Source organism: Bos javanicus, chromosome 15, assembly GCF_032452875.1.
Source record: "Bos javanicus breed banteng chromosome 15, ARS-OSU_banteng_1.0, whole genome shotgun sequence".
NCBI classification, from domain to species: Eukaryota; Metazoa; Chordata; class Mammalia; order Artiodactyla; family Bovidae; genus Bos; species Bos javanicus.
In genome coordinates, this window is record NC_083882.1 from 47,994,940 (window position 1) to 48,016,022 (window position 21,083).

Sequence of the window (21,083 nt, forward strand, 5' to 3'; positions counted from 1 at the left end):
TGATCTGTAAGACTGACCAAATTGCCCAAACGGCATCCTGTTATCTCACTGGCACCTATCTTCTCAAAGCTATGAGACCACCAGATTCCAGACCTCCACTACGTGACCATCCCTTCAGAGAATTTTTCTTTTTTTTTTTTTCCTTCAGAGAATTTTTCATTGATGGGGTATAAGAAGGACTCAGTCAGAAAGGGAGAACACTGGTTCTCCTTAAGAGCCAGTCACCTCTTTTCCCTCTAATAAATTTCCTTTTCTTGCCTAACTGCCTGGCTTGCTCTCTTTTTCTCTTCACTAGCCTTACAATTAACATTTACATGAATTTCTTTGAAGAAAACTTAACTAACCAATTTTAATATCTTCCCTGTTTTGTTCCAAAGGTTTACTCAGATACTTACCTTAATCTAGTTTATCTATATGGTCAAACTCTAACGACTGTTTCCTATACTTTAGGTTTTTTTAGACCAGAAATAGTTAGAAGTCACAGACCCAAAGTGACAAAACTTTCATTAGATTCCTCTCCAACAAGAAATGTATAGATTAGAGGGGGAAACAGCTTGAAGGAGAATTTATTATTCTCTGGTTCTTCAATAACCTGTAATGTAACTGCTAGCAATGTAGTTGGCTTTGGACACAGGTTTTGGGTGGTGGGAAAAGGAGCTTGGATCATTCAGGTTTCCCATTGGCCCATGTTTTCTATACCTCACCACTGTGATTTCTTTACTGGTTTCTTCTTACCATAAATCTAATATGTCGGAGGAGATTCCCAGGACATTGATCTCACCTACCCCTACTTTTTCACAATCTTTGCAGGTTCAGATTTCCTCCTATATTTTCCAAGTGTATTTTTGATAATATCACCAAACAACCTCAGAAACATGTGATACCTATATAGCCACCATTTTCAAATTATAGATTGAAACAAGACTTTACAATCCAAGTCTGCTATATATCAGTCTCCCCAGAAATACATAAGTAGGAGTTTGAGTTTTTGAAGAAAGGGAGTTCTTGGATGTTAAAGAGATGAGATCCTGATAAAGAGCCAGCATCTACATCCTCCACCAGCAGAAAGAGTTCTTTCTTCACATTCCAGAGGCACATATACCTCATATAAATATCACACACAGACTCTTCTGGAGGGAATCCTTTAGTTCTCTAGGGTCCAGAAAGAAGGGTCAGATTAGACATTCAAAGGGACTGGAGAGTAAAAGGAGAAACATGGAATTTGTGGGAGGCAAAAGAGAGGAAGAAGGATTAGAGAGAAGAGAGGTCCTTGAACAGTGAAACTCATCACCTTTGGTCCTCACAATAAATTTTACCCTCCTCCCTTGCAGGCCACATTAACACACTCACACATGCTGAGCTTTCTAGTCCCTTCCAAAAGTCAACAAGATTTTCAGATCAAAAATAGTCTATATTCAAAGTCACATTTGCATAGCTCTGCATTAACCACCATATACAAAGTTATCTCTTTCTCCTTTCTGAATCATGAGAATAAAACCTGAGACAACCACTCTGAAAATAATCTGACTGCTTATGACTCAAAATATATACTGACCCTAAAAATCAATCAACTCATGTTATTTACTCAAGAAATATGATTTGTTCATAATTCTAAAGGACAGGACATAGGGATCCAATCAAGCCTTGCATGAATAACCAGTGCCAGAGACATTCCCTCTTCCCTTCACACCAGGGGAGGAGAGTGGTCTCGTCTTCATTCCAGGATGGCCATGTTTATGAGCCCTCTAGAAAGGGGGATGTGAGCCAGGAGAAACAAAGTTTGCCTTCAACATTGTTGAGAAATTCCACAAAATACTCCTGACTATTCCTGCAGTGCCTTAAACAATAATTTTTTGAAATTGGGCATACAGAGAAAAGGATTTTTTAAGAAATAAGACTACTGCAAAATTAGGATAGGATGTTAAATCAACTTTTAATTAGTATATTCAGTTAAAGAGGCTATTGTGATTATAAAGTAGGGCCTGGCAGCTATGAAATTGATAAGAAAAGATCTTTCACAATCATAATTATTTTATAATACACTAAAAGATTTTTATTGAGGTATAATTGATATGTAATTTTGAGCATTACTTTACTAGCTTGTGAGATGAGTGCAATTGTGTGGTAGTTTGAGCATTCTTTGACATTGCCTTTCTTTGGGATTGGAATGAAAACTGAACTTTTCCAGTCCTGTGGCCACTGCTGAGTTTTCCAAATTTGCTGGCATATTGAGTGCAGCACTTTCACAGCATCATCTTTCAGGATTTGAAATAGCTCAACTGGAATTCCATCACCTCCACTAGCATTGTTCATAGTGATGCTTTCTAAGGCCCACTTGACTTCACATTCCAGGATGTTTGGCTCTAGGTGAGTGATCACACCATCGTGATTATATGGGTAGTGAAGATCCAGTAAAGTAATGTAAAGTAATGCTCAAAATTCTCCAAGCCAGGCTTCAGCAATATGTGAACCATGAACTTCCAGATGTTCAAGCTGGTTTTAGAAAAGGCAGAGGAACCAGAGATCAAATTGCCAACATCCGCTGGATCATGGAAAAAGGAAGAGAGTTCCAGAAAAACATCTATTTCTGCTTTATTGACTATGCCAAAGCCTTTGACTGTGTGCAACACAATAATCTGTGGAAAATTCTGAAAGAGATGGGAATACCAGACCACCTGATCTGCCTCTTGAGAAATTTGTATGCAGGTCAGGAAGCAACAGTTAGAACTGGACATTAGAACCAACTGACTGGTTCCAAATAGGAAAAGGAGTACAGCAAGGCTGTATATTGTCACCCTGCTTATTTAACTTCTATGCAGAGTACATCATGAGAAACGCTGGACTGGAAGAAACACAAGCTGGAATCAAGATTGCCGGGAGAAATATCAATAACCTCAGATATGCAGATGACACCACCCTTATGGCAGAAAGTGAAGAAGAACTCAAAAGCCTCTTGATGAAAGTCAAAGTGGAGAGTGAAAAAGTTGGCTTAAATCAACATTCAGAAAACAAAGATCATGGCATCCGGTCCCATCACTTCATGGGAAATAGATGGGGAAACAGTGGAAACAGTGTCAGACTTTATTTTTGCGGGCTCCAAAATCAGTGCAGATGGTGACTGCAGCCATGAAATTAAAAGACACTTACTCCTTGGAAGTTATGACCAATCTAGATAGCATATTCAAAAGCAGAGACATTACTTTGCCAACAAAGGTTCATCTAGTCAAAGCTATGGTTTTTCCAGTGGTCATGTATGGATGTGAGAGTTGGTCTGTGAAGAAGGCTGAACACCGAAGAATTGATGCTTTTGAACTGTGGTGCTGGAGAAGACTCTTGAGGGTCCCTTGGACTGCAAGGAGATGCAACCAGTCCATTCTGAAGGAGATCAGCCCTGGGATTTCTTTGGAAGGAATGATGCTCAAGCTGAAACTCCAGTACTTGGGCCACCTCATGAGAAGAGTTGACTCATTGGAAAAGACTGTGATGCTGGGAGGGATTGGGGGCAGGAGGAGAAGGGGACGGCAGAGGATGAGATGGCTGGGTGGCATCACTGACTCGATGGACGTGAGTCTGAGTGAACTCTGGGAGTTGGTGATGGACAGGGAGGCCTGGCATGCTGCGATTCATGAAGTCGCAAAGGGTCAGACATGACTGAGCGAATGAACTGAACTGAACTGATATGTAATATGATATTAGTTTCAGGTGTAAAACCTAGTGATTCAGTATATGTGTAGAAAAACTCCTTTTAAAGTTATTTCTAAGTAATGCTATATAATATATTCTTACAGCTTATTTATTTTATGCATAGAAGTTTGTTTCTCTTAAACGCATATGTATCTTGTTTCTCCTCACTTACTTTTCCCCAGTTGCAAGCACTAATTTGTTTCCTATATCTGTGAATCTGTTTCTGTTTTGTTTCATAACTTTGTTTTATTTTTTTAGATTCCACATGTAAGTATCAATCTAGGGTACTTGATTTCCTCAGTCTGACTTACTTCATTAAGCATAATGCATTTTAGATCCATACATTCATTGCAAGTGAAAGAATTTCTTTCTTTTTTTGTGGGGCTAATATTCCATTTTGTATACTTACCACAACTTTTTTACCCGTTCATCTATATGGACACAGATTGCTTCCGTATCTTCTTTATGTAGATAATGCTGCCATGAATGTTGGGGTGCAGATATCTTTTCAAATTTTTGTTTCTGTTTTGCTTTCTTCAGATATACACCTAAGAGTGAAATTGCTAAATCATATGCTATTTGTACTTTCAGTTTTTTGAGAAATTTCCATATTGTTTTCATAGTGACTGCACCAATCTAAAAATCTCACCCACACTATGCTAAAACTCCCTTTTCTCCGTAAACTCACCAATATTTGTTATCTGTGGTCTTTTTGATGATAACAATTTTGAAAGGTGTGAGATGTTATCTCATGGCAGGTGTGATTTGCTTTTCTCTGATGATTAGCAACGCTGAACATTTTTTCATCTGCCTGTCGAATGCTGTGTATTCTTTGGCAGAAGATATATTTTCAGGGCTTCTTCTCATTTTTAAATTGGTTTTTTTTGTTTGTTTGTTTGTTTATTTGTTTTTTTTTATATTGAGTTGTATGAACTGTTTCTAAATTTTGGACATTAATCCTTTATTGCTCATTTCATTTGCAGAAATTTTCTCCCTATCACTTGCTTGCCTTTTTGCTTTGTGGATAGCTTCCTTTGCTGTGCAAAAGCTTTTAAGTTTCATTAGGTCTCTTTGGTTTGGTTTTGCTTTAATTTTTTTTTGCCTTAGGAGACAGATCCAAAAATACATTGCTGTGCTTTCTGTCAAAGAGTGATCTGCTATGTTTTCTTCTAGGAGTTATATGGTTTTAGGACCACCTGACCTACCTCTTGAGAAACCTATATGCAAGTCAGGAAGCAACAGTTAGAACTGGACATGGAACAAAAGACTGGTTTCAAATAGGAAAAGGAGTACAGCAAGGCTGTGTATTGTCACCCTGCTTATTTAACTTATATGCAGAGTACATCATGAGAAACGCTGGGCTGGAAGAAGCACAAGCTGGAATCAAGATTGCCGGGAGAAATATCAATAACTTCAGATATGCAGATGACACCACCCTTATGGCAGAAAGTGAAGAAGAACTAAAAGGCCTCTTGATGAAAGTGAAAGAGGAGAGTGAAAACGTTGGCTTAAAGCTCAACATTCAGAAAACGAAGATCATGGCATCCAGTCCGGTCACTTCATGGGAAATAGATGGGGAAAGAGTGGAAACAGTGTCAGACTTTATTTTTGGGGGCTTCAAAATCACTGCAGATGGTGATTGCAGCCAGGAAATTAAAAGATGTTTACTCCTTGGAAGGAAAGTTATGACCAACCTAGATAGCATATTGAAAAGCAGAGACATTACTTTGCCAACAAAGGTCCATCTAGTCAAGGCTATGGTTTTCCCAGTGGTCATGTATGGATGTGAGAGTTGGATTATAAACAAAGCTGAGCGCCAAAGAATTGATGTTTTTGAACTGTGGTGTTGGAGAAGACTCTTGAGAGGCCCTTGGACTGCAAGAAGATCCAACTAGTCCATGCTAAAAGAGATCAGTCCTTGATGTTCATTGGAAGGACTAATGTTGAAGCTGAAACTCCAGTACTTTGGCCACCTGATGCAAAGAGTTGACTCATTGGAAAAGACTGTGATGCTGGGAGGGACTGGGGGCAGGAGGAGAAGGGGACGACAGAGGATGAGATGGCTGGATGGCATCACTGACTCAATGAACATAAGTTTGAGTGAACTCCGGGAGTTGATGATGGACAGGGAGGCCTGGCATGCTTAAATTCATGGGTTGCAAAGAGTCGGATACGACTGACTGGACTGAACTGAACTGAACTGAGGATATACATTTAGGTCTTTAATCTGTTCTGAGTTTACTTATGTATATGGTGTGTAGCTGTCCAGTTTTCGCAGCACCAATATTTGAAGCAATTCCAAAAACCTTATTAGTCCCTTTACTGAGAAGAGACCCTATAATTGAGAGCAATGTATAGATTTCACATTATTTTCAGCAGAGAGCTTTACTTCTGGGACCAGGAACCCCCCTTAGAAAGTGAAAGTCTTTCAGTGTGCAAATATTTTCTATTTTACTTTATATAAAAATTTAAGTTTTCATACTCTCATAACTAGGTACTTCATCCTGAACTGGAGGATCAGCTATTCCAGTAAATAAAAAGATGTCAGTTTCCCTAGAGAGTCATGTGTCAATAAACCAAGAGTATGATTTTACTAGTGAGTCAGAGCCTCAGTCATCATAGCAATGGGGTGACAGGAAGACAGAGGTCAAAGGAAAAAGTTAGAAGATCAGTTTCCTTCAGTTTCCATAAATAAGTCCCAAGACATGGATGTATGTGTGCACATACATGCAGAAACTGGAAAATCCTCCTTGGAAATCCTTGACTCACCAAAGGGCTTCCAAAGGTAAAGAAGTAGAGAATTCTTGGGAATAAGCAGGGACAAAGCAGATACTTCTTCACCAAAAATCCACATTTTATTTTAAAACTCTGACTCTGTTGAAAGAGGTAGGCATAAAAATTCCAAAAGACATGGGGATCCCACCAAGCCCTGGATGGATATCCACTGCAGGAATAATCCCTCCTATCTCAATGAAAGAAGACAACAGACTTTTCTTTCTGACAGCTTTCACCTTATTGCAATAGTAAGTCTGATCAGAGCAGACAACACTTAGCCACAAAACCGGTGACAAATCCCACAATTACACTTCTGAGTCTTAACATATCACTGGGAATGAAGAATTTTAAAAACTGGCAAAGTGACAAATCAAAATTCAATCTCAATGAGACAGATTTACTGCAGAAAAGTTTTTAAAAATAAGAAAAGGTGGGACTTCCCTGGCAGTCCAGTGATTAAGATTTGGCATTTCCACTGGAGGGGGAGTGCCAGTTTGATTCCTGCTCGGGAAACAAAGATGCCATGTGTCTCTTGGTGTTGCCAAAAAAAAAAAAAAAGAAAGAAAAAATGCTATTTATACAGAGAAAGATTTATTTAAAAATTAGGTAAGATTGAAAGAAAAGTATAATGTCTTAATCAGTGCATTAGGTTTCTTAAAACATAGAAATGGAAATAATTTTAAAAGTCAACATATATTCTTATGATTTCAGTCACAGTGAAAGGGAACCAAAGAAAGAACAGACACCCTATGGGACTACTCCCTTATGTGCTAGAAATTACAGGTGTTGTTTCAAACATTGTATTGTTTAACTTTCACAATACTAATCAGGTAAATATTGTATAATTTTTTTTCCTTACAGATGAGATCCTGAGTATCACAGAATCTAGTTTACTTGCTAAGAGCCAGTGTGTAGAAACACAAAAACTATAATAAAATTCTAAGAATCTTTGACAAGGAGAGCTGGTTGGAGTAGTCTGGACAGAGGCACAAAGGTGTCTAGGATATGGAAAAAGAGAGGTCAATAAAAAATAAAATGAAACAGTATGCCCTGAAAGCACAAACCTGTTTAATAGGACACTGACAAAGGCTTTATTTTTCATTAATTAATAGATCAAATATTTAAGCGGAGACACTTAGATGCTTTACATTTAGTAACATTTATCTTCTCACAGTGATCTTATGTATGGTTCAATTTTTTATATCAAGATTACTTTAAGAAAATAAGCACAGTGTTTAGGGATGTTATTCAAGATTATACTGCTAATGTGTAGAGAGACAGGTCTTGAACTCAAATACTCTGGACACAAAACTTCCTCTCTTAGTACATATCATTTATGATATTTTCTCCTTAATTCCTTGATGAATAAGGGACATCAAGGATAAACAGAGACACTGTTCAGCACTCATTCTTTAGAGAATGACTCCTAAACTAGGTGTTTGACAGTGTGCAAAAGTTGTTGAAAAGCTTTCCTTCTTCTTAGCAGTCAGTGGCAGAGGAAATGAGATTGTAAAAATTTGGCAGAGACATCCCTTCAATACTATTCTTTCTTTATGAGGCAGACATCCCTTTATGAGGCAGTCATTTTTCCTTAGGATAAGGGAATGGTGAATTAAAATTTTCTTGTAATGCAAAAATGATATTGGGAAAATATGACAAAACAAGTCTTACACCCTATTGATGAATTGTTGTTGTTGTTATTTAGTATCTACCTCATGTCTGACTCTTTGTGACTCCATGAACTGTAGCCCACCAGTCTCCTCTGTCCATGGGATTTCCCAGACAAGAATACTGGAGTAGGTAGCCCTTTCATTCTCCAGGGGATCTACTCGACCCAGGGATTGAACCCACCTGCATTGAATGTCTCCTGCATTGGTAGGCAGATTCTTTACCAATGAGTCACCAAGGAAGCCTTTGATGAATTAAGGACATTTAAATTGAACAAGGCGAAGGGATGGGGCAACAGTAGATAAGCCAAGGTGTCTTAGATGCACATATGTCAAGAGACACTACAAAGAAGTGAGTGTGAATCTAAGAAAGTTCAAGAGTTTGGCCATCACAGAGTTATGGGAGCATTACATTTCCCAGGATTGAAATATGGAAACATTTTCCGAGTAAAGGAACATGAAGAGAGTTTATAGATGAGAATTCCTTGGTTTGTGACATTGACAAATAAGACATCAGTATTACAGTCTAGGAAAACCGCAATACAATGGGGAGGAATACTCAGGGAGAGGGTTAAGATCAAGGGACCTGAGGAAGAAGACTCATCAAAAGCATCATATTCAAACTGAACATATTCTTTTTAACCCTCTAATCCAGTAGCTATATTTAGGTTGATATCTCCAGTAGACATATTGACAATTTCCCTTGTTTTCAAATAGAAACTTCATCTTATATCCATACTGTTTTCTACCATATACTCCCAGGATCCAGGCAGGTTTTTCTGACACATCTGCCTCCCAGTGATATTTCTGTGGTGTGATAACTGGGGATCCCAGGACAACATGATCTTCAAAATCATCATTCTTATATATATTGTTTGGTTCCAAATCACACACATATCTCAATTGCTTCTGGTCCTCAGAAATGGCAAGGTCCTAGCAAGAAGATTCAGGAACATGTGAACTGTGGGAAAATTACAGAGTTGGATTAGGGCTATGATGTAGGTTTATTTGTAACACTGTAAAAGGGATCTTTAACTTGAATGGAAAGGTAGTGTGTGCGTGTGTGTATTGGGAGTGGAAATGGACATCTTAAAATATGAGACTTAATAGAAAATGAAAAAGTCTAAAAGGTGATGAAAATAGGGTGGCTTGATAACATTGTGATGTTTCCTTACCCCGGTAGCGTTGCACATCTGTCAGCCCTGAAATAATAATAATAAACCATAATGTTACATATAAACCAGGGAGTCAGCTCTGAAATCTATTTTTTCCAGATTAGGGGAAGGGCTGTGGTGAGGTACTGAACTGATGAAAGAGAAATGAACAAACACTTGGTCACTTCCCATAAATATGACCACATCGTCAGCATGAAGTATCTGGGCTTTGCTATCTCTATCCACATCTAGAAATTGGAGGCTCCTCCCCATTAGGAGGCTCCTCCCCATTTTACCCACATCACAAGAATTCCACAGACACCCACTTAGGTAGCACTCCTCACCATTATACACTCACTGTATGTCTGTCAGATCAAGAGCTGAACACATTCTCCTTTGTCCCTTGGGGAGAGTTCTGGGCTTCTTCAGGGTTAAGTTTTCACTCCTAGGGAAGGAAAAGATTGACCCCCACACGACTGACTTCTTGTTCCTCTAAAACCACTGACTTTCACTCCACTGATGCACTTGAACTATCTTGGGAAAAGAGAGACAGGACACCTGACTTTGGCGCCAGAAGGAATGTGCTAATGTCCACCTTCCTAGTTACCCTCCATGTGACCTGGGACTGTACTGACCTGTCAGAAGGACAGTTTCTTCCTTCTTTAGCGAAATCATTAACTTCTCCCTCGCTAGCTCCTAGAAAGAATATGAAATTATTTGAAATAATATTTTGGTACCATAAAAAATTAATTTGTGGAAAAATCCCTGCATAGATACGTGTTCCAGGGAGGTGTCAGAAAGTTAGGTAGCAGGACCTGGCTCCCAGGTGTTTGAGACATACCAGGTATGAGATCACTCTCTAGAGAGTCCCCAGATCTTCAAAGTCTGCTCCCCAATACACAGGCTCTCAGAATACCCCGAGATCTCAGGTTCTCAGGGAATAATGACAAACCCTTGAGAAACAGGACATTAGGAATACTAAAGCAACAGTGGTTTAAATTTGATGTGTTTGTAAAAACCTTGATGCTACCATGTACATGTGCAAATTTAAACACAAGGATGCTAACTTTCCATTCTGCCTTGTAGAGTATATGAGCAAGATGGGTCAATTGTTTGTAGCACAGCCATAATAGTCTTTGATATTCAAGTCTGTTTTTGGAAATCTAATCAGAAAGATATAGAAGGGCCAAGTCTCTTCTATACTCAAGGCAAAATTCAAATATAAAGGAGTTCTCTCCAATTTGGGTGCTTGGCTGATAAAGAAGACATGACTCTCCCAAGGTAATTCAAGCACCTACTAAATATGAAAGCTGAGTTGCATAAGGACACCAAGTGTGAATTAAATATTTGAGGTCACAGGAGTCTGTCGTTGCAACGTCTTATTCCTATTATGGCTACTGACTAAACTCTGTGACTTTCAATAACCACAATTATCTATGGTAGAAGTTGGTCCATTCTTAATCATTAGGAAAAATTTAGCCTTGATTTGTGAACAGAAATTGAAGGCAAATCTATATACCACTTTTTCTGCCTTGAGCATTGTTTCCCTCTAATTGGCCACCAGATAAATCTAGTCAGTGATTTTAATTATTTTTATTCCATAAATGGACTATCTCTGGTCTCCCACACATACCTTTTCATGATGTTGTTCACATCCTAGTGAGGAAAAAAACATGAGTCAAGAAGTAATAGGTCCTCCCACTTACAAATCTTCATTACAACCCCACCAGCCCCTGATGGTGTGAATAGGATGGTCTCAATGTGAGAGCAAAAGTAAAGACAAGAGCAAGGCCAATCATTCTAGAAGACTCTTGTGATGCTGTCACATTTTCAACAAAGGTAAAATAGCTTTGACACTTGTAAAAGCAGAAGGCTTTTAGTATGTGCTGATGAGAGAACATAAAAAACCAACATATTCACTTTCCTGCAAAGGCATAAAATGGCCCATGAGGCTATTTGAATATTTAATGTTTCTTTAATTTATTCAACAAAAGTATCAAGTGTTATACTATTATTTGCCAAGCTTGAAGTCAGGCTTTGGAGAACCAAAGAGGAATACATAATCCTAATATTCTTCACGCTATTAACATGGTTTTTATGAGGCTGGAAGTAAACAAATGTATTAATGTATGTGTTTTTCATGTCTCTCTAGCGTCATTTTACACAGTATCAGTGATCTCTTTCACTCCCTTAAGTTCAGCATACACACGGGCAGTTGATTTCCAAATCTTTACTTTTACTCAGTTTTGTCTCTTCAGTTCAGTACAGTTCAGTCGCTCAGTCGTAACCGACTCTTCGTGACCCCATGAATTGCAGCACGCCAGGCCTCCCTGTCCGTCACCAACTCCTGAAGTTCACTCAGACTCACGACCATCGAGTCAGTGATGCCATCCAGCCATCTCATCCTCTGTCGTCCCCTTCTCCTCCTGCCCCCAATCCCTCCCAGCATCAGAGTCTTTTCCAATGAGTCAACTCTTCACATGATGTGGCCAAAGTATTGGAGTTTTAGCTTCAACATCAGTCCTTACATTGAAACACCCAGGACTAATCTCCTTCAGAATGGAGTGGTTGGATCTCCTTGCAGACCCTCTAGGGACCCTCAAGAGTCTTTCTCCAATACCACAGTTCAAAAGCATCAATTCTTTGGCACTCAGCTTTATTCACAGTCCAACTCTCACATCCATACATGACCACGGGAAAAACCGTAGCCTTGAAGACGGAACTTTGTTGACAAAGTAATGTCTTTGGTTTTGAATATGCTATCTAGGTTGGTCATAACTTTCCTTCCAAGGAGTAAGCGTCTTTTAATTTCATGGCTGCAATCACCATCTGCAGTGATTTTGGAGCCCCCCCCAAAAAAGTCTGACACTGTTTCCACTGTTTCCCCACCTATTTCCCATGAAATGATGGGACCAGATGCCTTGATCTTAGTTTTCTGAACGTTGAGCTTTAAGCCAATGTTTTCACTCTCCTCTTTCACCTTCATCAAGAGGCTTTTTAGTTCCTCTTCACTTTCTGCCATAAGGGTGGTGTCATCTGCATATCTGAGGTTCTTGATATTTCTCCCGGCAATCTTTGTCTCTTAAATGCTTATTAATCTATTCAGTAAAAAATGAGTCACAAGAATCAGTAATTTATGATGTCTAATATGTAACTTACTATTCAGCAACCAAACTGTCTCCTCTCTTGTATCCCATTTTCATAATGTTACCAATAAGCACTCAATCACTTTCTGAAAACTAGAGCATTTATCTGCACTTTAGTTTGTACTGAGTCAGTTTTGTTCAAGTCCTTAACAGTTTGTAGCCATCTAATCCTCTTAATCATCAGAGGTGTTGTTTTCTATGAGCAGATATTTATCAGTATATTTGGTGTCTTTAGTATTAGACTTATTTCCATGTTACCAAAAACTAGTACAACAGCTGGGTCCACGCCCAAAAAACAAAAACAAAGTCTCTCTGCTCTTTTCTTGTATATGACAAAAATTAAATAAAATTGCAATAAATAGAAAATTTTGTGGATATAGTTACAACTTTAATCAGTGCTTAATTTTGAAGCTCCAACCTTGTCATCAGAATCTGGTCTGTGTCTTTCTCCAATTCTATTTACTCCACCTATATTGACTTTTGGAGAAGGAAATGACAGCCCACTCCAGTATTCTTGCCTGGAGAATTCCATGGACAGAGGAGCCTGGTGGGGTATAGTCCATGAGGTTGCAAAGTCAGACACAACTCAGGGGATCTTCCCAACCAAGGAATCGAACCCGGGTCTCCTGCATTGAAGGCAGACTCTTTAACAGCTGAGCTACCAGGGAAGCCAGGACAGAGCCACGAGCCATTGCCAAATGTCTCAATCAGAAGAGTCAAGGACAAAAACACATGACAGGAATGGAATCTGAGGTTCCCTTGTTATCCTCATGAGAGATGCCCTCTGTATAAATACCTCCCTTCCAGGATCTATGTTCATCTGTGATATGTTCCCTTTCTAGCACCACCCCTATCAGGGATATGGAGAAGGCAATGGCACCCCACTCCAGTACTCTTGCCTGGAAATCCCATGTACGGAGGAGCCTGGTAGGCTGCAGTCCATGGGGTCTCACAGAGTTGGACACGACTGAAGCGACTTAGCAGCAACAGCAGCAGCAGCATCAGGGGTAGGATCAAGGAAAGGACTAATCAAATGACAACTGTCAGGGAACAAAGAGGAAGGCCACTACTTGTGACCACCCAAGATCCTGTCCAAAGCATCTGTCTAAATCCCTCAGGAAGTGCCTTCTCCTACCTTCCAGGCAGCAATGTCTGCTCTGACTGTAACTTCCAACTCCTCAGCTTCCAGCTGCTTCTCCCTCAGCTTCTCTAGAGCTTCCTGGAGTTTCTTCTGTGAGAAAAGAACCACACAGAGTCAAGTTATGGGCTTTCTCAGCATCACTATAGAGGATAAATGAGAGAAAGTGAGGCTGATTTCCAAAGAGAATCCACTTTACAAAAATTGTAGAGAACAGCCATTAGAATCTATGACCTGGGAGAAAACCTGAGGTGGGGAATGTATTCTTAAGACTCAAGAGATAGGAGTCAGCATTCTCTTTGGTTCTCTTTGTTCTAGAGAAACCTGATCCTGCAGCAGGGAAACCACACACCTCAGTCCACCCAGTGTCCTCATTACCCTCCTGACCAAAGTCATCATGAGAGCTTCTTTGGGCATCAGATCTCCACCTACTTCTGACTAAAAGTCTATGTGTAGGATCATTACTTTGTAATGGGGGGAATTCACAGAAACACCCCTCACACATCAGAGCGTGGGCATAGGATGAAAAGAGATCACAGGCCTCAAGTCCATGGTGACCAGGTAAACAAAGTCCAATGCAAAGTGGAGATTTCCCCTCAAGTAACACTTTATGATCTGTCTTTCCTCCATTCTGCTCTCTTACCTGATAGTCCTGGGCAACCTCTTCCATGAGGAATGTGTGGTGACCATGGTGCTCCTGGGACCGTGCACAAAGCCAGCAAATGACTTCCCTGTCCTCCTCACAGAAGAGCATGAGTTTCTCTCCATGGCGCAGACAGAGATTTCTCTCTTGCTCCACCTCTGGGCTCAACTTGACCTCTCTGAGCCTCTGTACTATGTTGGCCACATGCCTATTAGGCCTTAGGTTTCCAGGCTCATAACTAATTCTGAACACAGGGTACCTTCTGTCCTCATCTTGGTCATTCATGGACACCATGTTGTTTGCAGTGATGCAGGCTTGGCAGAAGCTGTGGCCACAGTCAAGGCTCAGGGGTTCTGTCAGAAGCTCCAGGCAAATGGGGCAGGTCACCTCCCCCTGTAGGTTCACCACAATTCCTGAAGCCGTGAGAGCTGCTCAACTGCTCCAACTTTTCCTGACTTCTGAGGATTCTCTTTCTCAGAGATCCCTGAGTGTTGGAAGGTTTAAAAGGGGACCGAGTTAGAAAGATAGAAATGCAAGATATTAGTTGTGAATAAATCAAGTACAGTCCAAGACCAGATTATTGAGGAACAAAAGTGAACCATGAAGATACAAGATAAGAAGCTTGGTGACCTGGCAAAAGGACATTTCATAATACTTTTAAATTTTTTATTTATTTTTTTAATTGAAAGGGAATTTGCTGTATGACTCAGGGAACTCTAACCAGGACTCTATACCGACCAGAGGGATGGGATGGGGAGGGAGGTCGGAGGGAGGTTCAAGAGGGAATGGACATATGTATATCTATAGCTGATTTAAGTTGATATTTGCTAGAAACCAAAGATCCATCTAGTCAAGGCTATGGTTTTTTCAGTGGTCCTGTATGGATGTGAGAGTTGGACTGTGAAGAAAGCTGAGTGCTGAAAAATTGATGCTTTTGAACCGTGGTGTTGGAGAAGACTCTTAAGAGTCTCTTGGACTGCAAGAAGATACAACCAGTCCATTCTGAAGGAGATCAGCCCCGGGGTTTCTTTGGAAGGAATGATGCTAAAGCTGAAACTCCAGTACTTGGGCCACCTCATGTGAAGAGTTGACTCATTGGAAAAGACTGTGATGCTGGGAGGGATTGGGGGCAGGAGGAGAACGGGATGACAGAGGATGAGATGGCTGGATGGCATCACTGACTCGACGGATGTGAGTCTGAGTGAACTCCGGGAGTTGGTGATGGACAGGGAGGCCTGGTTTACAGCGATTCATGGGATAGCAAAGTCGGACATGACTGAGCAACTGAACTGAACTGAATACAATTCTGTAAAGATATTTCATAATAATTTTAAATACTTTACTCTTGATTCATGTCACATGACAAATTCCATCCTTATCTGTGGAATTATTTTTATTATGTAATTTTACTAAACAAAAGGATGACCTGACACTTTTTCCACTAAGATCCTTATGTGACCCACCATCTTTCCATGCTCCAAATATCCTCAGTATCAAAATATCAGTATGACTGTCTCTTGTACTTCAGTAAACTCGCCTTAAACGTTCTCTTATCACATAGACCTGCTCTGAAGACTTAACACAATGTAGTCATTGTCATCATTTGTTGGATGTTTACAATGATTTCCCTTATTGTCATGACATAATTTTACTATATGACAAGGATTCCCAGGTGGCTTAGTGGTAAAGAATCTGCCTGCCAATACAGGCGATGCAGGTGACTCAGGTTCAGTCCCTGGGTCAGGAAGATCCTCTGCAGGAGGAAATGGCAACCCACTCCCGTAATCTTGCTGGGAAAATCCCATGGACAGAGGAGTCTGGCGGGCTTCAGTCTATGAGGTTGCGAAGAGTCGATCACAACTGAGCACACACATACAGTATTTGACTATGTGTGTCTGTACATGGTGAAAGCAAACCCATTATCAGATATGTAAAGAGAGGTGGTGACTCACAAAGATCACGTATCTTCAATACAGAGTGGAACTAAGCCTAATGTATTAGTGGTCCTCCTTTAGGGGCCTGTCTCCTACCCATTGAGCTAATCAAAGACAGACAAAGGCAAATTCATGGACTCAATTAATACCCAATGCAGTGGAGGTGTGGAAGTGAAGAAGGGAAGAGATACAGATCACTTGGGAGGTACTGGGAAGTCTTAGTGGGTAAATAGTGATTTCACCTTGGCCTGAAAATAGGTCAAGGATATTGATAGGAGCCCAGAGATGTGTGTGTGTAAGAGGATTATAGGGAGGGAGGTAGTATCAATATACTCAACCAATCACACAATTCAGGTATCTGAAAACACATAAACACAGGAGAAATAAATGTAAGTCTTAAAAACAAACAAACAAAAAAAACCTCTCAATATGTTGGGCAAGATCTTTCGACTAATTATCACTAATAAGTAACATATGCTAGCAACTAGACTAATATCCATAAAAAGAAATATGAGTCTAAACAGAAGATTTAAACCACTATTAACTTGATATTCACCTGGAAAGTAAGAATAAATAAAAATTCAGCCTTAGGTACATATATATATATATATATATACACACTTGTATACATACAAAAGAACAAATGTGGAAAACATTACCAAAAAGATGCAGATGTTGTTTAGAAATCAAATAATTGGAGAAAATAAGGGCTATCCAAGAATTTCAGCTTGAAAATACAACAGTGAAAGTGGAAACTGAAGAAGATAAAGGAAAATGGAATGAGAAAGAAGAAAAAACGTTCCAGGTAGAGGAAATGACTTGTGTGTGGAAGACACATCATCTTGTATGAGTTTGAAAAGGCCAGTGTGGCTGCTGTACAGAAGACTGCAGGGCTTTCTGCATCACAAGAGGCTGCAGTGACATTAAACATGACACTTCCCAAATTGTATAATTTTCAGGGACCCATCTCCAAGAGTCAGGAGAAGTTTCAATGTTTTCCCATCAGAGAGGAATAGGGGCATGACGAGCTGTGCCCTTGGGCTTTGAGATGTTGGATGGACCCAGTGTGCAATAGGGAGGATCAGGTAGCATGCAGGCACAGTTGCTCAGTGGAGAGATGATGATAGCTCGAGGGACAGGGTGATGAAGTAAATGCTGGGCAGCAGGTGAGAGTGAGAGATAAGAAGAGGTATAAGGACAAGATTGGGAGTTGGATTAGATATGTGGGGACAAGGGGTAACACCAGTCCTGGAATCTTTCTTCCTGTAAGGTAATATTTGCTTACTCTTCTAAGTTTTGTTGTTTTTGTTGTTGTTTGTTTTTTGTTGTGTGTATGTGTGTATGTTTTGTTCTTCTGGGAAGCCTACTGCATTACAATAAAGTGAAAAGTCAGCAGACTTTTGAGAAGGTAACAGGCAGAAAGGCCAGGGATCTCCAAACGGAGGAAATAGGCTGCAAGTGTCAGAATGTTTTCCTTCTCTATACAAAGTTAAAAGAAGGTTTCTCTTAAAATTCTGTGTTGCCATGATGACACCTGGTTCTGCATGAACTTAACATTTTTCAAACCTTGAGTTTTTCTTATGGAAATGTTTTTCATAAGCTATGTTAATGAAACTATGTATTTGCTTTGGAATTTGCCTTTCTTCCCTAGCTCAGAAAAAGCATCTGCCTACAATGTGGGAGGCCCAGGTTCGATCCCTGGGTCAGGAAGATCCCCTGGAGAAGGAAATGGCACCCCACTCCAGTACTCTTGCCTGGAAAAGCCCATGGACGGAGAAGCCTGGTAGGCTACAGTCCGTGGGGTCACAAAGAGTCAGACACGACGGAGTGACTTCACTTTCACTTTCACTTTGCCTTTCTTCAAAGTGGTTCCACCTAAGACTAACTTTTTTTCCTTTTCTCAAATCTTGGGCAGATAATGGCTCAACAAACCGGTATTCATATCAATTGTTTGATGGCTGGGGGATGATACACCTCATGCCATCCTATCTCAGAAATGCATATTGTGGGAGAGGGGTCTGGTGAAACACCCTCAGCCTTGAGGTGTCTCTCTTATCTGATTAATAGCTTTCTGACAGACATAAAACAGCTTGCTAAAACTAGCAAGGGAGGCACTATTTCTTCCCCTTTCTGATGTCTATGTCAGAAGCTTTGTCTATCTCTTTTATACTTTAATAAAAATTTGTTAAACAAAAGCTCTGAGTGATCAAGCCTCGTCACTAGCCCCGGATTGAATTCCTGTCCTCCGGAGGCCAAGAATCCTGGTGTCTTTCATGGCTCAGCAGCAACCTTTCACTTTAAGGCCACATTTTTGACAGTAAAACTAGTTTAGATGTATTAAGTGCATTTTGGCTGGCGCATAAGATGACATGTTAATGAATATCAAGGTCAGGGGTCGACATTATATAATTTTATGGCTAAAGCTTTGCTTAAAATATGGTGAGGGGCCTCCAATTATTTCTCATCCTATTCAAGATCCAGCTACTGCTGAGATGCATCAAGAGCCTATAAAGAAGGGAGGCACAGAGCATGCATTCAGACATGAAATGGCAAAATGTATTTTCCTTGCAGTGCTCCAAGGATCTAATATCAAAGCAGCTAGATCCACAAGAGACATGAAGGAACTAGTCCTCATACCTGAAGGATGACACCCCACCACTCTCTAAGCAGTGATACAGGCTTCCCTCGGCAACAGGAAGATAGATGTGGGAACATGAGTGGCATCTGCCTGATGAAACCTCAAGTCATTTGACTCCCATAATGTCAGAAGCTTGATCCTTACCTTTTATCTTTTAACTTGGAGCTCATGAAAATACAAACTGAGAACACCTCAGATACAACAGCCAAAGACAAGCATCATTTCAGTCAGTTCAGTCAGTTAAGTCGCTCAGTCGTGTCCAACTCTTTGCGACCCCATGAATTGCAGCACGCCAGGCCTCCCTGAACATCATCAACTCCTGGAGTTCACTCAAACTCACATGCATTGAATCTGTGATGCCATCCAACCATGTCATCCTCTGTCGTCCCCTTCTCCTCTGGCCCCAATCCCTCCCAGCATCAGAGTCTTTTCCAATGAGTCAACTTTTTGTATCAGGTGGCCAAAGTATTGGAGTTTCAGCTTTAGCACCATTCCTTCCAAAGAACACCCAAGGCTGATCTCCTTTAGAATGGAGTGGTTGGATCTTCTTGCAGTCCAAGGGACTCTCAAGAGTCTTCTCCAACAACACAGTTCAAAAGCATCAATTCTTCAGCGCTCAGCTTTCTTCACAGTCCAACTCTCACATCCATACATGACCACAGGAAAAACCATAGCCTTGACTAGATGAACTTTTGTTGGCAAAGTAATGTCTCTGCTTTTGAATATGCTATCTAGGTTGGTCATAACTTTCCTTCCAAGGAGTAAGCGTCTTTTAATTTCATGGCTGAAATCACCATCTGCAGTGATTTTGCAGCCCAGAAAAATAAAGTCTGACACTGTTTCCACTGTTTCATCATCTCTTTCCCATGAAGTAATGGGACCAGATGCCATGATCTTAATTTTCTGAATGTTGAGCTTTAAGCCAACTTTTTCACTCTCCTCTTTCACATTCATCAAGAGGCTTTTTAGTTCCTCTTCACTTTCTTCCATAAGGGTGGTGGCATCTGCATATCTGAGGTTATTGATATTTCTCCCGGCAATCTTGGTTCTAGCTTGTGCTTCTTCCATTCCAGCGTTTCTCATGATGTACTCTGCATATAAGTTAAATAAGCAAGGTGACAATATACAGCCTTGACATACTCCTTTTCCTATTTGGTCTGTTGTTCCATGTATACTTCTAACTGTTGCTTCCTGACCAGCATACAGGTTTCTCAAGAGGCAGGTCAAGTGGTCTGGTATTCCCATGTCTTTCAGAATTTTCCACAGTTTATTGTGATCCACACAGTCAAAGGCTTTGGCATAGTCAATAAAGCAGAAGTATGTCAGCAAATTTGGAAAACTCAACAGTGGCCGTCACAGGACTGGAAAAGGTCAGCTTTCATTCCACTCCCAAAAAAGGCAATGCAAAGAATGCTCAAACTATTGCACAATTGCATTCATCTCACACGCTAGTAAAGTAATGTTCAAAATTCTCCAAGCCAGGCTTTAGCAATATGTGAACCGTAAACTTCAGTTTTCCAAGCTGGTTTTAGAAAAGGCAGAGGAACCAGAGATCAAATTGCCAACATCCGCTGGACCATGAAAAAAGCAAGAGGATTCCCAAAAAACATCTACTTCTGCTTTATTGACTATGACAAAGTCTAAAGGACATAAAAAGACAATATTTACACAAAAGGGAAAATAGTAAGATCAGAGAGATGACTTTCTTCTTTTGTGACTGCAGTTTAACTGTTTCTCTAAACATAATATAGCCACAGGGTGTGAATGTTATATGAGAAAACTTCACTTTTCCCAAATAGAATTGGAATGTGAAATTGGGCTTTGTAATATTTCCCAGGAAGTCATCTACTATTATTTAATATAAATACGTCACAATACTAGCAAAGTAAAACCTGAAAAACTAAAGTAACAAAACAATTCTAAAGCCTTGTAGCAATCGGCCTGACAGAGGTGAACTGTATGGGTTCAGAGGACAAGGGTCTAACACTGACTATGCCTGAGAGGGTGACAAGAATAGGTAGCAGAGGTGACTGTCTCCAAAGTCAACCTTGACGAAATAAGACTTGGTCAGAAGAAGGGAAATTGGGGCGAGGACAAAGATTTGACTCCTGTCATCATGTGCCTGAGAAAGATGGGTGCAGATGAATCTTCTTTAGGAAGGAGGAAAGGGGGAAATGCAGAGACTCCTCTAAATTACTTTCCATGTGGGTCTCACAATTTTGTTATGATAATACTTCTCTGACATCCTTTTATATCATTAATACCAATCAAGTAAGATTTTAAAAATAAAAGATATCACTGTTA

The 21,083-nt window shown here is 40.2% G+C and overlaps 1 pseudogene; it reads right to left on the reverse strand.

The window, feature by feature from the left end:
• Positions 1–8,515: 8,515 nt before the first annotated feature.
• On the reverse strand, positions 8,516–16,241 carry LOC133260974 (tripartite motif-containing protein 5-like; annotated as a pseudogene).
• Between the last annotated feature and the right edge of the window lie 4,842 nt (positions 16,242–21,083).